This window comes from Ursus americanus, chromosome 13, assembly GCF_024610735.1.
Source record: "Ursus americanus isolate L20-20 chromosome 13, mUrsAme1.1.p, whole genome shotgun sequence".
Classification (NCBI taxonomy): domain Eukaryota; kingdom Metazoa; phylum Chordata; class Mammalia; order Carnivora; family Ursidae; genus Ursus; species Ursus americanus.
This window is the reverse complement of record NC_142139.1, coordinates 58056670-58077311: the sequence shown is the minus strand read 5'-3', so window position 1 is coordinate 58077311 and position 20642 is coordinate 58056670. Positions and strand designations below refer to the sequence as shown.

General features: G+C 34.2%; 1 protein-coding gene across 1 annotated transcript in view; it reads right to left on the bottom strand.

The window, feature by feature from the left end:
* Positions 1-20642, bottom strand: part of GALNTL6 (polypeptide N-acetylgalactosaminyltransferase like 6) — a 1133074-nt gene that overhangs the window by 959230 nt on the left and 153202 nt on the right. The window lies entirely within an intron of this gene.

Sequence of the window (20642 nt, the reverse complement as noted above, 5' to 3'; positions counted from 1 at the left end):
TTGTGCCTAGAATTTCTACTACAGATTAGTAGATTAATTGCATCTAAGTGATTAATAGAGGTTGAAATGAGACTAATAATAATGCAGGGTATTGAAATAGCTAGGGTATAATATTAGAACATATCGATTTTATTCTGTAAAAGACGTATCTTTATGAAAATTTTTCTTTCACTACATTTTCATAAAGAATGCATTCTATAGCAAATAAAGTATAAAAACAAACGCACATCTAGTTTGAAAAATGGTTTTATTTAGCCACTGACTATAATACAACCACTAAAGCTAAATAAAATCGATCTGTCCAATAACATTGTAGAACTGACATTATTTTTAATGTTTTGGGTTTCCTATATGTAGATATAGCCCTATTCATGTCCTTAGTCTTTATTTTATTTATTTTTTGAGAAGTAACTATATTTATTTTATCTTGGTAATTTTCAAATACACATGAACTCAAATCTCAACCCAATATATGGTTAGCATTGGACATGTTATTTCTTTTTTTTTCTTAATTTTCATTTAAATTTCAGTTAGTTAACATATAATGCAATATTGGTTTCAAGTGTACAATGTAGTGATTCAACACTTCCATACAACACCCAGTGCTCATCACAAGTGCCCTCCTTAATCCCCATCACCTGTTTAACCCATCCACCATCCTCCTCCCCTCTGATAACCATCAGTTTGTTCTCTATAGTTAAGAGTCAGTTTCTTGGTTTGCCCTCCTCTCCCTCTCTTTTCCCCTTTGTTCATTTGTTGGTTCTTAAATTCCCCATATGAGTGAAATCATATGGTATTTGTCCTTCTCTGACTGACTATTTCTGCTTAGTTTAATACTCGCTAGCTCCACCCACATTGTTGCAAATGGCAAGATTCCATTCTTTTTGATGGCTGAGTAATATTCCATTGCATATATACACACACACATATATATAATGAAATATATATATATATATATATAATGTATATATTTCACTATATAGTTTTCCATTATATATATACACACACACACACGCACACACGTATAGGACCTCTTCTTTATCCATTCATTAGTCAAAGGACACTTGGGTTGCTTCCATAATTTGGCTATTGTCGATAATACTGCTATAAACATCTGGGCGTATGTATCCCTTTGAATTAGTATTTTTGTATTCAAATAAATACCTAGCAGTATAATTGCTGTATTGTAGGGTAGTTCTATTTTTAACATTATGGAGGAACCTCCATAATGTTCTTTTTTTTTTTTCATACTGTTTTCCAGTGTCTGCACCAGTTTGCATTCCCACCAAAAGTGCAAGAGGGTTCCCCTTCTCCCTGTTGTTTCTTGTGTTACTGATTTTAGCAATTCTGATGGGTGTGAGGTGATAGCTCATTGTAGTTTTGATTTGTATTTTCCTGATGATGAGTGATGTTAATCATCTTTTCATGTGTTTGTTGACCATTTGCATGGCTTCTTTGAAAAATGTCTATTCAGGTCTTCTGCCCATTTTTTAATTGGATTATTCATTTTGGGAGTGTTGAGTTTTAAAAGTTCTTTATATATTTTAGATACTAACCCTTTATGTCCTTTGCAAATATCTTCTTCCATTCCATAGGGTTTTTAGTTTTTTTTATTGTTTCCTTCACTGTGCAGAAGTTTTTTATTTTAATGAAGTTTTATTTTTATTTATTTTTGCTTTTGTTTCCCTTCCCCCAGAAGACAATCTAGAAGGAAGTTGCTCGGGCTGATGACAAAGAGGTTACTGCCTCTGTTCTCTAAGATTTTTATGGTTTTAGGTCTCACATGTAGGTCTTTCATTCATTTTGAATTTATTTTGGGGTTTGGTATAAGGAAGTGGTCCAATTTCATTCTTTTGCATGTGGCTGTCCAGTTTCTCAAACACCATTTGTTGAAGTGACTATCATTTTCCCACTGGATATTCTTTCATGCTTTATTGAAGATTAACTGACCATATAGTCATTTGTTCATTTCTGGGTTTTCTCTTCTCACTCTTCTGTTCTGTATTTTGTGCCGGTATCATAATGTCTCAATCACTAAAGCTTTATAATATAACTTGAAGTCCGGAATTGTGATGCCTCCAGCTTCTCTTTGTGTTTCCAAGATTCCTTTAGTTTTTGGGGTCTTTTGTGGTTCCATACAAAGTTTAGGATTGTTTTTTCTAACTCTGTGAAAAATGCTGGTGGTATTTTGATGGGGATTGCATTAAATGTGTAGATTGTGAGGCACTTCGGTGGCTCAGTCGGTTAAGCATCTGCTTTTGGCTCAGGTCATGATCCCAGGGTCCTGGAATCAAGCCCTGAGTCTGGCTCCCTGTTCAGCAGGGAGCCTGCTTCTCCTTCTCCCTCTGCCTGCTGCTCCCCATGCCTGTGCTCTCTTTTTCTGTCAAATAAATAAATAAAATTTTATAAAAATGTGCAGATTGCTTTGGGTTATATAGACAATTAAACAATATTTGTTTTTCTGATCCATGAGCACAGGATGTTTTTTCATTTCTTTGTGTCATCTTCAGTTTCTTTCATTAGTGTTTAATAGTTTTCAGGGTACAGGTCTTTCACCTCTTTGGTTATTAGCATTACTCCTACGTATCTTATTGTTTTTGGTGACATTGTAAATGGGATTGATTTTTTAATTTTTTTTTTCCTGCTGCTTCATTATTGGTGTATAGACATGCAACAGATTTCTTCATTTTTGTATTCTGCAACTTTACTGAATTCATATATCAGTTGTAGTTTTTTTGTTTTGTTTTGTTTTGTCGTTTTCAGGTTTTCCGTATAGAGTATCATGTCATATGCAAATAGTGAAAGCTTTACTTCTTCCTTACTGATTTGGATGTCATTCATTCATTCATTCATTCATTTTTGCTGTCTGACTGCTATGGCTAGGACTTTCAGTATTATGTTAAACAACAGGGGAGAGAGTGGACATCCCTTCCTTGTTTCTGACCATAGAGGAAAAACTCTCAGGTTTTCCCCATTGAGGATTGTATTAGCTGTGGATTTTTCATATATGGACTTCATTATGTTGAGTTATATTCCCTCCAAACGTACATGGTTGAGGGTTTTTACTGTGAATGGATGTCTTATTGTCAAATACTTCTCTCTGTCTATTGAAATAATCACATAGTTCTTATCCTTACTTTTATTAATCTGATGTATCACATTAATTGATTTGCAAATATTGAACCGCCCTTGAAACCCAGGAATAAATCCCATTCGATTGTGGTTGAATTATTTTTTTTTTAAGTATTGTTGGATTTGGTTTGTGGTGAATATTTTTTTAAGTATTGTTGTTGTAGTTCTCTTTTTTAGTAGAGTTTTTGTCTGCTTTAGGTATTAGGGTAACACTGGCATCACAGAATGAATTTGGAAGTCTTCCTTCCTTTTCTATTTTTTTAAATAGTTTGAGAAGAACAGGTATTAAATCTTCTTTAAATGGCTGGCAGAATTTGGGTGTGAAGTCATCTGGCTCTGGACTTTGGTTGCTGGGAGTTTTTTGATTATTGATTCAATTTCTTTACTGGTTATTGGTCTGTTCAAGTTTTCTATTTCTTCCTGTTTTGGTAGTTTACATGTTTCTAGGAATTTTTCCATTTCTTCCAGGTTATCCAATTTGTTGGGATATAGTTTTCATAATATTCTCTTATAATTGTATTTCTGTGGTGCTGGTTGTTATTTCGCTGTCTCATTTGTAATTTTATTTACTTGGGTCCTTTCTCTTTTCTTTTTGATAAGTCTGTCTAAAGGTTTATCAATTTTATGGATTTTTTTTTTTTCAAAGAAACAGCTCCTGGCTTCATTGATCTGTTTGATTGTTTTTTAGTTTCTATATTATTTATTTCTGCTCTAATCTTTATTATTTTCTTCTTTCTCAATGAATGACCCATTCATTGTCTAGTAGCATGTTGTTTAACCTCCATGTGTTTGTGGTCTTTCCAAATTTTTTCTTGTGGTTGACTTCTAGTTTCATAGCCTTGTGGTCAGAAAAGATGCATGGTATGATTTCATTCTTTTTGTATTTGTTGAGGCCTGATTGGTGATCTTAATATGTGATCTATTCTGGAGAATGTCTCATGTGCACTTCAAAATAATGTGTAATCTGCTGTCTTAGGACAGAATGTTCTGAATATATCTGTTATTTTCATCTGGTCCACTGTAGCATTCAAAGCCATTGCTTCCTTTTTTATTTTCTGTTTAGATGATCTGTCCACTGATTCAATTTCTTTGCTGGTTATTAGTCTGTTCAAGTTTTCTATTTCTTCAAGTGTTAAAATCCCCTACTATTACTGTGTTATTATTAATTCCTTTATGTTTGTTATTAATTGTTTTATATACTTGAGTGCTCCCATGTTGGATGAGTAAATATTTACAATTGTTATATCTTCTTGTTGGGTTGTGTCCCCTTTAGGAGTATATAATGCCCTTCTTTGTCTCTTTTTACAGTCTTTGTTTAAATTCTCGTTTGTCCTATGTAAGTATTGCTACTCCAGCTTTTTTTTTTTTTTTTACATCCATTTATGTGATAAATATTTCTTCACCCCCTCACTTTCAATCGGCAGGTGTCTTTAGGTCTAAAATGAGTCTCTTGTAGGCAGCAGATAGATGGGTCTTGTGTTTTTTATCCATTCTGACACTCTATGTATTTTGTTGAAGCATTTGGTCCATTTACATTCAGAGTGATTATTGATAGATATGTATTTAGTACCATTTTATTACTTGTTTTATCATTGTTTCTGGAGATTTTCTCTGATCCTTTCTTGTCTTTATCACTTTTGGTCTCTCCTTTGCATTCAAAGAGTCTCCTTTAATATTTCTTGAAGGGCTGGTTTCGTGGTCATGAACTACTTTAATTTTTCTCCATCTGGGAAACTATCTCTCCTTCTATTCTTAATGATAACCTTGCTGGATAGAATGTTTCTGGCTGCAGATTTTTCCCATTCATCACTTTGAATATATCATGCCACTTTCTTCTGGTTTGCCAAGTTTCTGTTGAAAACTCTCCAGTTAGCCTTATGGATTTTTCCTTGTAAGTTAAGGACTTCTTTTGTCTTTCTGCTTTTAAGATTTTTTCTTTATTATTATATTTTGCAAATTTAGCTCCACTATGTCTTGGTGTTGCCCTGCTTTTGTTGCTTTTGATGGGGTTCTCTTCCTCCTGGATCTGGATGTCTGTTTCTTTCCTCAGATTAGGGACGGGTTTTGCTATTATTTCTTGAAGTAAATTTTCTGCCCATTTTCTCTCTCTTCTGCAAGGACTCCTATAATATTAATGTTATGACGTTTGGCAAAGTCACTGAGTTCCCTACATCTATTCTTGTGTTGTGTAATTCTTCTTTCTCTCTTTTGTTCTGCTTCATTATTTTCTATTATTTCATCTTCTAGATGCTTAGTACATTCCTCTGTTTTTCTTCTAGCCTGATGCTTACTGCATCAAGCTTGTTTCCAATCTCATTTATTGCCTTTTTCATCTCTGATTGATTCTTTTTTTAACTATCTTATCTCTGTAATAAGGGTCACTGATGTCTTCTATGTTTTTCTCAAGCCCAGTGAGTATACTTATGATTGTTGCTTTAAATTCCCCATTAGGCATGTTACTTATATCTGTTTTGCTGAGATCTCTGACCATCCTTGTTCTTTCACTTGGGAAAAATTCCTCCATCTTGGCATTTTGTCTAAGTCTCTGACTTCTATGTGTTAGAAAAGCCAGTTATGTCTTCTGCTCCTGAAAGTAATGACCTTATAAAGAAGAAGCCATGTAGTTCCAGGGCAAAGGGCACTTTGCTATTGTGTTTTGGCTGTTCTACCTTCTAGGCCAGCTGTCTGCGGAAGCTCTCCTTGCCTGAAGTGGGCAGTGTTTTTGGTTCCTGGCCTGAAAATGGCTCTGGTCTGTTTGTGAAATAAGACCTGACACCAACTCCACCAGAACTGAGGCCCTGCAAAACTATCTGGTCCGGAGATGTGGTGTGGGCAAGGGTTTGTGCTGGTCTTCTTGGTGAGGGGTCTGTCGCGCTGGGACAGAGGCAAGCTTGACTGAGAAGGGCAGTTCTGCCAGAGCACAGGATAGTGGGGCTTGGTGTAAACAAGTCAGGCAACCAGTGTCCATGCTGTGTTGCTTCCAGCAAGTGGCTGTGTTTATGCTGAAACGTGGGTGAAGAAAATGGCACTAGCCAGCTCCTTTGTCCCTGGAGAGGCATTTCCATGAATGCTGCCTCTTAGGGAAACTCCAGGAGAAGAGTGAATAATCCCCCTCTGCATGCTCCAGACTTTCTTCAGATCACTGTTTCCACACTGTCTACCCCCGGGGTTATTTGCCTGCCTTCTCTCCAGGAGGAGGGCAGTGCCTTCCAGGCTCTACCCCAGCCAAGCACGCTGACCTTTGAAACTTCAGACTTTAAGCCCCGCTGATTATAAGAACTCAGAAAATTCAGCCCCTCTTGTTTTCCAAGCCAATGGTTTTGGGGAAACTTTCTCCTTGTGCATTCCCCTGCATGTTCCTCTCTCTCTCTCTTACCCTTCTCTATGACCACGGCTCCCTCCCCTCAAAAGAACCCTTGATCTGCTTCTCCCTTAAACCACATCTCTGTACTTCCTACGTTCTTGAATGTGGCCTCTTCTCTCCCTTTAGTTGCAGTTTGCTCTGTCAATCTTCAGGCTGATTTCTGGAGTATTTAGGATGATTTGATAGTTATCTAGTTATATTCCTGGGAGAAGATGAGCCTAGAGTCCTCCTACCCTGCTGACATTTTGAAAATCCCACATCCTTATTTTTTAAATGTATTTCTGATACACATTAGGAAACGCAAGACAGTATCTTTTTATGCATAAAAATTTACTCTCAATATATGTTATAAAAGGATATCAATCTGAAAGCATTAGCTTGGTTTTCAGAAGATATTTTCCACGGATTTAAGACAGATAAAGTATCTTTTACATGTGTTTAATCCTTTGTACATTTCCACTGTTGTTTTATCTACACTATTTTTTTTTAATTCTCACAATCAACCTTTGATATTTCATGTGAACCAGAGCTCTCCGACAGTTTTAAACTTTAGCAATAATTTCAAGGACATCAGTAATTACTAGGGAGAGGTGAAGTAAGGAGAGGCTCAGAGTCTCTAATATATCTCTAAAGTTTCATTGTTGCAGCATGAGGATGTGCTCTGGTCCAGATTAATATGTGGGGTCTCTGACAGTTGTATGGGTCATATTACTAATGTAGAAGGTGCTTTTTGGATCCTAAAACATCAATATTTTAGGGGAAAAAAATCAACATTTTATACTCAGTTTCAATAAACTCCTGCTTTGATTATCATAAACAACCTAATGTAACTAAGTTCATTCTGCTAAAAGCGTATCATAGTTAAAGATTCCCACTGGAAAATGCCATTGGTTTTTGCCAATTTTGTTAGCATGTTTCTAAGGATATGTGACTAGGGCACTACTTTCTTTCCCAAGGGCATTCCCACACTCTAAAGGAGAGAGCTGTCTGCACAGCTATTTAACAGTTGACTTTCCATGAGTCAGAAAGGCCACTTCAAGCACAGCTGATGAAAGAAAAGACAAGGCAGACAGAGGTTAAGACAAATTTGCTGATTTCACTTATGTGTAGAATCTAAAATTATAAAACTCATAGAAACAGAAAATATTATGGTGGTTAACAGGGACTAGGGGTAGGGGGAAACTGAAAGATGTTGGTCAAGGCATACAAAGATTCAGTTATGTAAGATGAATACCTTCCGGAGATCTAATGTACAATGATATGACAATAGCTAACAATATTGTATTGTATACTTGAAATTTTCTAAGAGGGTAGATCTTAAGTGTTCTTACCACAAAAATGGAAAGAAAGAAAATGATAACTATGTGAAAAGAAAGCTGATATGTTGATTACCATGCTTGTGGTATTTCACAGTGTATATGTATATCAATACATCAAGTTCTTCATCGCAAATATATCCAATTTTGAGTTGACAACTATAACTCAATAAAACTGGGTCAATTACAAATGTGTGAGTTACAATTCCTAATTAATTTTAAGAGAAATGTAGAGATATCCTGATAATCAGATGAGCTTTCTGATTAGACTTGTGGAAATTAGAAAAGTAAACACGTATTCCTCAAAGTTTTTAAGCAAGATGACACTTTCTCCTCATATTTCTGCTTCTTCCTTTTTCACAGTTGTCACCAGAAAGGTTGGCTGTCAAATTTTAGTTACTAAAACACAGAGCATAATTTTTATCAGAGACCAAGATGAATCCTATTTCCTTGGGTTTTAAACTTTTTGATTGGAGTATAGAAGTTTGATATAAACATGGCAACTGTTTTGACCAAAAGTGTTTATGGGAAAACCCACATTGTAAAAGCAATAGTGTATTTCACTGTTCATTCATTTATTAATTCAACTGATGTTTATTGACTTCCTATATGTCTGTGACTACACTAAGCCCTGAGCTAATAGAGATTAAAGAGCAGATCTTATCCCGTTGGTAAAGTTTTAATCTACTTTGACAAGTCTTTCCTGAGAAAACTGTTTGGCAGTAACCTAAAGGATGAGCAGGAGTTGTGCATATAAGAAAGTAGGAGAAAGAACATTCCAGGTAGTGGGACCATCATGTGCAAAGACCTTGAGTCAAGAGGCAGGAAGATGCTTACTGTGTTTAAAGACCCAACAAAAGCCAGGATGATTAAAGCAGAGTGAGTTTTGAAAAGACACGAGGTGAAGTTTGGGAATAGATAAGTTCTACACCTTAGAGGGCCTTCAAATCATGACCGTGATTTTAGATTTTCTCCTAATGTCAATGTAAAAGTATCAGAAGGTTTTAAGTGTGAGATCTAAATAGAAATAACTGATGTGGTTGCATGTCAGTGGATTGTAGGCTATCAGGAAGGATACTGCAATGGTCCATGCAAAAGATTTAACTGTTTTACGAGGAGAGATGGGGAAAAAATTCAAGAGTTATCTGGAAAATGTAACTGAAATAGAATTTAATGACTGACTGATTATGGATGTGAGAGACATCAGAGATGAAGTACAAGACACTTTTTAGTTTCAACTAACAGAAAACTAGCCTAGCTGATTCATGCAGAAAATGAAGTATAAAATTACGATGAGAAGCTAACAGAACCAGAGAGAAATATGGTTCAGGCATTCCCCAGCTAGAAACAGTATCCCAAACGAGAACTGTTTTTGTGACAAATAAGCTCTGATGCAGCCACAGCAACACACCCACAGCAGCATCTGGACCTGTTTGTTGCCCCAAAACGTCTACCACTGCCATCAATGCTTATCCTTTTTTGCCTACTTCTTTACTAAAAGTTCAGTGTGGTTCAAGCCTGAGTTATGTGCCCAAAACTTAGCTGCAAGGGAAGCAAACAAAGTGAATATTTGATTTTGTTAAATTCAGAAGAAAATGGAACTTAACCTTTCACCGAAGAGAAACACTTCCTAAATATTTCAAGTTAAAATGCTGAACAACACCCACTGCGGCCAAGAAACAAAAGAGAAACAAAAACAGTCTTCCACAATTGCTGTGGTCAGCATTACCACAGAGATGATATGAAGTATCTTAAACAATGGTGCAATCAACTACAATTTTATCTTAATAAAATGATAAAATCTCTGAAAACTGGGGACAAAGGGAAAATCTTTAAGCAAGAAGACAAAAAGGACATATTACCTTCATTGGTGCAGCAATAAGACTGATAGTTGACGTCTCAAAGAAATGAGCAACTGCAGAAATCAACAGAATGGCATTTAATACGGAAAAACCATTGCCACGTAATCTATATCTACTTATAGAATCTTTAATAATATTGAAAGATATGAAAAGGATGTTATAAATTGCTAACAAATTTGGCAAAAATTGGCATGAAACTGAAAAATTAGTGAAACAAAAAAACAAAAAACCCAACAAACAGAGTAGAGTTAGAAACCTGAAACTTTTATACCTATTAAAATATTGAATCTATTATTACATATCTTTACACACACACACACATACACACACACACACTCGCACAATCCCTTCAAACCCAAATGATTTTGTGGTTAATTCCTCCAAATATTTGAGGGAAAAAAATTAAGCTTAAACAAAATCTTTCAGAGAATAGGATAAAAGGGAGCATGCTATAGCATATTTTAAGAACTCAAACCTTAACAAAGACATTAAAAGAGAAAGTACATCTCTATCACGAACACAGATGTATAAACCCCACCAAAATAACAGCAAATAGAATCTATTTGTATATAAATCAAGGAATACTTACTGGCCAATAGGATTTATTATAGAAATGCAAGTTTGATTTAACATTTAAAAATAAATCAAATTATTTTACCACATTAACAGAAGAAAAGGAGAAAAAAACATATGACCATATTCTTAGATGTGGAAAAATAATTTGATAAAATAGAACATACATTAAGATGAAAAACTACCAATAGACCATAATTAGGAATAAAAATTAGGAATAAAAAGGAATTTCCTCTATTTGCTAAACACTATGAAAGACTAAAAGTAAAAATGCTTTAAAAAAAAAAATCCTTTTGAGAACAGTAATGAGATTCGATACCCACTACTACTCGACTTTCTACTGAAAGTTCACACCAGCACAATAAAGCAAGGGGGAAAAAAGGCAGAAGGACTGAAAAGCAAGAACTAAAACTATCATAATTGTGGATAATGTGATTGCTTATGAAAAACAGAAAAAGTTAGAGATATTGTATTGGAATTAATGAGTGAATTTACTGAGGTCAATGAATATAAGGCAATGTACAATAATTAAAGCAGAAAAAAAGTAGAAAATAAAACTGAAATATATAATACACACAAACACACACACCATTTTTAATACTATAGATTACTACATGTAATTCTGTGGAATCTGACAAGCTTAAAATCATATAAAACAAATCTATGCTGTTAGAAGAGGAAGGGTTACCCTTTAAAGGGGAAGTTGTACGTTGAAGGGAGAGTGAACAACAAAGTACCATTGCGGTTTAGAGATGTGTTTTGTGATCTGGAACATTTTCACATGGTGAAAATTCATTACCTCTCCTGTTAAAATATGGGCACTTTTCTGTATGCTTTTCAAATTTCAGTAAAAACTTTGAAAAATGCTGAGAATTATTTCCACGCTGTTTTTAAAATTTTAATTACTATTTATACTCAAAAGACTACATATGTAACATATAATGAATCAATGAAAATAAAACACAATAAATCCATATCTAGTCCCACTTTAAGGAATCAAACATTACCGATAATTTTGAAGACCCTGTTTGTCCCTCCACCATTGCCTCCCCATTCCTACCAGTCTCCCAGATGGCACAATTAAGGTGGATTATTTGTTATTCCTTCGCTTGATTTTAAACACTCTTCCACATATACGTAAGTACTTGCCAATAATCTGTCTATGTCTATCTCTCTGTCTTTTTCTGTATTGCTTAATATTACATATTTGTGACTTTGTATAAATTAAAATCTCCTTTTCTATTCTTTCTATTTTGTAGTATTTGCTCAATAAGACTTTTGTGAACTAAACTTCATTTGTTTGCATTGCTACATAACTGTTTGTTGCGTGAATATATACCACAAGTCATTACTCATTTTCTCATACGTAGGCATCAGGACCTGTCCTTTTTATATGTCAGAAAAATGTCTCTGTGAAATTCTTCTGCACTTTTCCTATTATGTAGTGCAAAGATTGCTCTAGGGATGTGTATCTCAACCCACAGATCACAACTTTCTAGTGGCACAAAATTAATTCAGTGAGTCATGAATAGAATTTTTAAAATATAATTGAGTGGTTAGGAAATGTAAGAATGCCACTGAGAGTCTACCATATTTTTCTATTAACTTTATGTTACTTTTTAATGTGTATGCTACTACTCACATTATATTTATGTATATATTTATGTGTATATTTATGTGTATATTGTGTGGATTTTGTGGTTCATAAAATTTGCACATCACCAACTTTAGTTTTTTGGGGATACTGTTGTAACAATTTATATATACACCAGAAACCCCTGATATCATAAGATAAATTTTTCCAAACTTAATGGCTGATAAAATGTATTCGTTTTTCTTCACCATTTGTTAGTGAGGTTGAGTATTTTCTCAAGACTATTGTCCATTTCTGTTTGTTTTTCTTAGAAATAATTCCTCAGGCTTTTCATTCTATTGTTTTGTGTTGTTTATTTCTCAATGATCTGCAGAATAATTTTCTTAAGTTTGGTCTTGATACTAATTCTTGATCAGTTACATGTGTTGAAAATTCATCCTCAGAGCTGTTGGCTTGTATTTTCCCTTCAAACGTTATACTTTTTGATGTAATACATAACTCTAGTATATAACTGTTCATTTTATATATAATAAATTACTTCCCAAACCAAGGTAAATTTCTTCTAGAGACTGAACATCTCATATTTAGGACTGTAATTTTCTTAAAACAATTTTAATATATGCTGTGAGGTGAAGATAAATTTCCATATGGATAACCAAAAACCCAGGATAGTTTATTGAATGATTCCATCCTTTTTCTCACCTATTTTCAATGCCAACTCTGATAAATGAATTTTCAACACAACAGAGGGTCTGTTTCTTAGCTGATTATTTTGTTCTTTGATCTGTTTTTCTATTCCTGAGCCAATAGCATGTGGACTGAAATGGTTTCACAGGAAGTCTTAGTATCTGTCAGGCAAGCCATTCTACTCCTACTGCTTTTCCTTTTTCTGTATCTGGGCCCTTCTTGACCCTTTGTTCCTACACTCACACACACACACACACACACACACACACACACACACCTCTCTGTTGGAATTTTGATTAGAATTATGTTGACTATAGATCAGTTTGGGGGAGCTGACCATGCTGAATCTTCCTTCCCATGAATAAATGTTTTAGCTCTTATGTCCCCAATTGTCTTTCAGTAAAGTCTTATGGTTGTAGAGAAAATGGTCATGTACCTCTTTGAATAATCTGGTTCTTAGTTATCTTATGTTTTATTTTCATTATAAATAGTAAATTTCTAAAAAGTTTATTTTTTATTTAATACTGTGATTGAAATATAGCTACTTACTAAATGGTCTTATTGATTCTAGCAGTTAATATAGAGAATTTGTTTTTTCTTTTTAGATGATTATATCATTAATGAATAACGGCAGGTTTCCTTTCTATTCAAGATTTATATATTTATTCATTTTTAAAGTTAGATGGCTATGACTCAAAAGTACCAAAAATTTTGAGGGGTACCCTGATGGCACAGTTGGTTAACCAACCAACTCTTGGTTTCGGCTCAGGTCATATCAAGGTCGTGACATCAAGCCCTGCGTCTGCTCAGCAAGGAGTCTGCTTGGGAATCTCTCCCCTCTCCCTCTGCCCCTCCCACTTGGGCACCCTCTCTCTTTCTCTCTAAAATAAATAAAAATAAATTTTTAACAAAAACAAAATTTTCAAAAAAGTAGCTATAACACACATCATGAGTATCAAAGAATACTTTTTTAAAAGGAACAACTTTTATGTTTGGACATTAAGATACTCACTGCAGATTTAGTACACTATGGTCCATCAGATTATGAAAGTTATCTTATATTTTAGTTTACCAAAAAGCTATTATAATAATGGATTTTGAAATTTATCAAGTGACTTTTTTGTTGTTATTTACTGAAATGATCTGGTGGCTTCACTGTTCAATCTGAATTTATTAATACGATTTTTAAATTTAAACAAATTTAGCATCACTGAAAAACTGAACTTGATTATGAAGTACTATATTTTTTACACATTGCTGGATTCAGAAACATTAATAAATATAATTTTATTTTTACATTTTATTTTGCAACTAATTCTGGTTTATAATTTTCTTTTCACACATTGCACCTGTCTTGCATTAGTGTGAGGCTATACTACTAAAATTATAAAATAATTTGACAACATCTGTCCATGTTAACTGTCTTTAAATTTATCAGCATATGTGTGTTTAAATATTATTTTATCTTCATTAATATTTCTGCACCATTGCACCAGCTCAAGCTTGTCCCTATTGCAACACTTTTACTTGATCAATTTTACAAAATTAAAAAAAAAAATTAATGGCTTTAGTTCAAAAAATTATTTGCTTTGCTGTTGTTAAGTCTGTTATGATTTATTTCTATTTTATTAACTGCTACTTTTATATTTATTACTTTTTCTCCAAATTTTTCATTGTATTTTTCTATTTTATTCTTTCCTAGTTTGAGTACATAGCTATTAAGCACATTACTGTCTTAATTACTTACATGAGCAGTTAAAGTTATAAGTTAGCCTTATATTGCTATCATTTCATATTTCAAGTTTTGATATGATTTTTAAAAATCCATTTTTATTATTATTTAAATGTTTAGTTCAATTTCTTCTTTAAGCCTGTAATAATTCAAAAATGTCAAAATTTTTCAAAAAAATTTTTCCCACAAAACTCTAATTTAGTTCCACATTTGCTGTTGAATGTATTCTGAAAGATACTACTCACTTGAAAATTTGAATTTAGTGAATTTAGTGTCCATTACTTAATACAAGTTCCATTTTTTAAAATGTTCATATTATTGCATATTATCTGAGTGTGTGTGTAAAATACTCCAAATTTACTCAAATTTTTTGAGTATTTTATATCTTTACTAGTCCTTTCATTTTATGATTTCTCAGTTACTGAGTTATTTGTCCCCATTTTATTGCTGGATTTAACACTATAGTTATGTCTCCTAATAATTACCTCAATATTGACAACATAATTGGAATTATTTTATTATATTGTATGTTACATGGCATACAACATTACAGCACGTATATTTGTAGCTAGTTTACAACTATATCATTATGGAATAAACTTTATTATTTATAGCAATTCTTTTTGTCCTTATGTCTATTTGTCAAATACTAATATTTACAGCATTGTTTATTTCAATTGTTATTTATTTAGTACCTCTTTTTCTTCTTTCTTCTTTCAAGCTTTTTATTTCCTATGTTTTAGGACATCTTTTATAAATAGCAATATACCTGTTATGTTTTTAAATCTAATATGACAAACTGTCTCTTATAATAGAATATTTATTCCTACTACAGTTAAGAAGTAGACTTTTTGGATATGGTGCTATATTTTTATTTTATGCTTTCCATTTATCTGCCTTTTCTGGATTGCCTCTCTTTGTCTTCTTTCCTGATGTCTTTTAATACTTTTCTTCCTTTTTCCCATTTTATTCCCTTCTCCCATTCGTTTGAAACGATACACTTCCTATCACTTAGTGGGTCTTAGAAATATTAACATACACAATCTTCTCAGCAAGTCTAAAGTAATTAATACATCATCTTCTCCTTACAATGATTTGACTTTGACCACCCACCCTTTTGCGTTTAGTATTCCAGAAATTACGATCATTGATTTATACTGTTACTTAGAATTTTTGAAATATACAATTCTAAGTGATTAATAACGTTAAGGCGAAGACGGTATTCCAAAAAATTCTAGCTCCCCATGTTTAATGCTGTGAAATCAGCAATCAGTGTGATGGTTGTCTCCTTGCAAACAGTAACTTTCTTTCTCACTGTTCTTTAGATTTTTGTTATTCTGTGCTGTCAGTCTGATGGTAATAGTCGATTTCATTTTATTTTTCCAACTTGCAATTTATTCTGAATCTGTAGGTTCTTGCCTTGCAGTACTTATCTTAGACTTTTATATATTTTTACTTAGTCTTGCTTTTGGCACCTCCTTCTACTCCACAGGTTCATTAACCTATTTATATTGTAATTTTATCCAAGACTTTCAACATCTGGGATTGTTTCCAGTCTCAACCTAACTTCCACCCCTCAACCTAGACATTATCTCCTGGACTGTGCTTTTAATTTTCATGCATTTTGTGGTTTTCTTTTCATTGTTAAGCACAATCAAAGAAGTTTATCTGTCAGACATTTTTGAGTCCTGTATTACAGTTGCTTTGCTTCAGAGAGGTTGTTGTTGGTTTTTTTGTTTTTTTTTTTGTTTTTTTTTTAATTTCTTCCCCTAGCTTGACAATCCAAACACTAAAATACAAATTTTTAAATTGAGTGTTTTGGGACCATTCAATTAAGAGCCAAGGTTAAGAACAGGTACTATTCCTTGTTATATCTATATAAAATTTGTTGTTTTCTAAATTTATCTTGAAGGTACGCTAATGATGTAGCCCTTTGGGAGCAGGGCTCTTGTACCATGTTTGACAGAGCCTGACCCCTGTGCAGTCTCCTGCTCTCCCCAAGGCCACCAGACTGAAAAGTCAAGTTCATTAGGAGAGAGCAGACAACGCGACTCCACATTTAGGGGTGCTCACTGGTCACTTTTCTAGATACTTGCTGTCTCTTTTGGGAATAAGCAGATTTCATATATATATGCATGTATGTGTGTGTATAGTCTTGCCAGTTAAGACAAATATTACTACTAACATATAATTTGGTATTTTTATTTATTTCAAAATAAATGATATGCTAGTCTGCCATATTGTTGGAAAAACTACTTTCCATATGATTCTGAAATTGAATTTCTTCTCATATATGACATATGCTGAATGCAGAAATCATCTGCTGGAGATCACTTGCTAAAGTAGATTGTACTGAAATACTGCCTATTTTCCAGAAACTGTGTTGACATTTTCTATCACTATGTCAAAAATAACAGAGAAACAATACCTCATGGAAGAGAAAATACTTAGAATTTTGAAGGTTAGAGAGAAAAGTATATTAATTTAAATAGCATAAATTCATAAGAACAAATTATCATTTAATATATTTTATATTCTATAGATATGTGTGTGGCAAAAAAAAAATAGCCATTTACAATGTTACTAATTAAGGGAGATGGGGTGTATTTCTAGAATACCAAAATAAACAAACACACACACACAACTCATATTCCAAAACCTCAAATAATTTAACTAAAGCCCAAGATTACGTAGAATTTTACCACTGGAAGATTTACCCCAGCTTTATTTACTCACACAGTGTGGATTTACACCCAGGGCCATAGCCACTGGCATACCTAAATTACTTTATATACCACTTACAGCAGCTTAGAATTGAAGTTTTCCCTATCATCTGAGCTAATAAAACCTCGACATCAAGTCCTTTCACTCCTACGACAAGTACCCCAAAGAGGTTTTCTTTCTTGACTCTGACAGCTTCAAAAGAAATGAACAGACTCTGTGTCACTCACTGTCATTTTTTTCCCCAGAAATTGCATTTTCTTTTAAAATGGTTCTCTTTCTAAATCCTTCACAAACGAAACAGGGGAAGAAAACGGTATGTCTTCACTGCTGCTGTGTACACATTAGATGATACCACTGTCTCCCTCCCGTGTCATCATTATACAGCGGCAGCCTAGAGCTTCAGTGAAATGGGCAGACAAGTTGCCATGGGAAAATATATTAACATTAAACGAAAACTTCTCAAGAATCAGTTATTAGAAGCCTCTAACGTGGTTCAGCACTTACAGAGTTGAACGTATAAAATCAGAATCAATCAGTACAACTGAAATTCATAAGCAGCGACAACTGTGGGCATGTCTCCAGTCTCATGCTCTTTGGTTGTATAAGGCATCTGCATTCTGACACGACGGAGTACGCGACACAGGCCTGACTCATATTAGCTGCTAGTAAAGGTGACTGAGTAACATGACATCTCTTCTCTCCATCCCTACTCCCCAGATTGTAACTGAAGTGAACCTGGGTCACTGGATCAGAGGAGGTACATCCTGAATCTTATGTTAATTGTTCCCTCGCCATGCCAGGTGTTGGGTCTTTGTAGATAGGACTGAGGGGCTAGACAGTGAGTTAAACAGCCATTTACCTCCCTATATTCAGTTCACTCTTTGTATGCTGTTGTTTAGACCATCTATACTTCTCAGCACTGCAATCTGAGTACAGGTGGTGAAAACACCCACGTCCTTCAGGGACTGGATGTGAGGAAGCAGTAGCTGCTTCTGCTCTGATCTTCATATCTTACTAAGCAAGTTAACCTTAACCATGCTCAATGCAATGGTTTCTTTATTTACAACCTATAATTCATATGTTCTGTTCCAGAGCAAGTATCTCAACTCTGTCAGGTGCAAAGAGATGATAATTGAGGTCAATATGAAGTTTTCCTTCAAAAACATTATTAGTCCCATCAAGTTGGGGGGGGGGTGCAGAGCGGTCATGACATAGTGGTAGTAAAGAAAACAGCACAATTTTGATGCACATAAAGATAGAGATAGAAATAGAGATAATGGATAAGAATTTAAAGGGGAAAGAAGAGGAGGGAGGTTGCACGTGGGTATGTATAATAAGATATTTAATAATGAGAACAATTCTGAAGAACAGTGGGAGGACAACAGCCAGTTATTCTCCACCTTTTCCATCTCCCAACATCTTAATCCATTATCCACAGACTAGCCAAAGCAGTTTTAAAATATAAAATAGATCCTCCACTCCTTTGACTGGGACCTTTCATTTGTTCGCCCTATACTTAGTAAAATTCCCTAACTCTTTACAAGGACCTCCTGTCCCTGTCCAACACCCCAGGGTCATCCTAGACCAGCTCTCCAGGCCTCAAACATGCCAAGTCCTCTTCCTCCAGCACTCTGCACTAACTCCTGCCACTGTCATGAAAGTTCTTCTCATGACTCTGCACAGCTATTCCATCCTACTTCTGACACTGAAGAGGCCTCCTGACCTGACCATGCCATCCAGGTAGGTCATCTTCTGTGCCAGTTTATTTATCTTATAACATGTAACATAATCTGCAGAGGTATTCTCTCATTTGTCTACCAGGTTTCAGTCTGTCTCATGAAAATATGTGTTCTATGAGGTTTCCTGAGTTCCTACTATATAACACACTGTTCTTAGTTAAGGACAGAAAATGGATAAAATGCAACAAAATATTTCTATCTCACAATGTGCATGTGCAGGGTTGGAAAGCTCTCCCCATAATGTGCTTAAGAGAAAACAAAATGTTGAAATTATAATAAAAGCAGCAAATAGACGATATTGTCACAGAGCACCCAGCCCTTTTTGTTAGCACTTCTTTAAAAAAAATTTATTTATTTATTTATTTGAGAGAAAGCACTAGAGAGTAGGAGCAGGGAGAGAGGCAGAGGGAGAGGGAGAAGCAGACTCCCCACTGAGCAGAGAGCCTGAAGTGGGGCTTGATCCCAGGACCCTGAGATCATCACCTGAGCCTAAGGCTGAAGCTTAACTGACTGAGCCACCTGGGTACCCGTGTTAGCTAGCACTTCTTTTTTTTTTGTTATTTTTCCATATATTTAGCTTCTGTTTTATTTCTTAAACTTATCTTTGTAAGAAAATAACCTATATCTCTTGCAACTCTTGCATTTGTTCATTGCTCAGGTATAGTGAGAATTCTGATTTCTAATGATTAAAGCAAATAGTAGGTACTAGGTCAGCCTTGAAATACTCTGAAATTCTATTTGAACTACACTGTTTTGCATTGACATTTCCCAAATTGCTAATTCTATTTTTTAAGCTCCTACACATATCATAACTTCTTTATACTATTAGGTTAATGCAACAAAGCAAATTTGCTGGTTTTCTTCTCAATAAGGTCTTTATAAACATAATGCGACATTTATTAATATGCCTTTACTCTCAGCATGATGTCAAATCACTTGTAATTGTCTCAAGATTTATTCTGAGTACTTTAGATGTTCGCTATAATAAAAATCAAAAGTCCTATAAATAAATACATGCCTTCAAAAACAAAATAATGCTTTTAAATATGGAAGCAAACCTTGCCCCAGAAATAATATCAGGCTCAGTAACAATTAAATGTGGACCACTCTTTGTTTTCAGTGTGTCTTTCATCCTGTTTCTAATAGTATATTTATATATTATGAACTCTTCCCAAAGATCAAGGAGCAAATATCACTTTCTGTATGTCCTGCTATTATTTTAAGTTCTTTAAGAACAGAGAAAGTCTCAAGAGAGAAGAAAAGTGTATGTCTGTTATATATGTCAATAAAATATTAACATCAGTATCTATGTACTTTATAGAGACTGCATGGAAATGGATACATGAATCAATAGACATTGATTTTCAACTTTGTTATTAGTTGTAACTTGGGAGTCATATCAAATTTTTATATTTCATAATAGTCTTTGCTGCATTGCTGTTCCTCTTTTAGCTTCATCTAGCAACTATTAATCTTCTTCTCTTATACCTTAAAACCTTTTGAAAAAAAGTAATTCTAAACAGATCAGAATATCCCCACAAGTAGCTCTTATTGGACATATGAATGCTTGAGTGCACACCCAAGAGTCCTCTTTAATGCAAATTCTTAGCCAATTATATATAATCAGCATCTGTTTCAATGATGCTATTTGATATAAATTTTAGAATCTAAATATCAACACACTTAGTGTCTGGAGAGTTGGTTGTGAAGGGGAGATTTTATATTCTTTAAATATTCTGTTCACTTAGAGGAATTCAGCTGGTTCCTGAAATTAAACAGTCTGGATGAAAGAGCTCTTTCCAACCGTCTTCTCAGGAGGCATTTAGCCAGGTATTACTTTTGATTCAGTAAACATTGTCTTGCCATTAATATTTTCTAACTCTCCTTGTACTTCTGATTGAAAAATAACTTAGAACAGG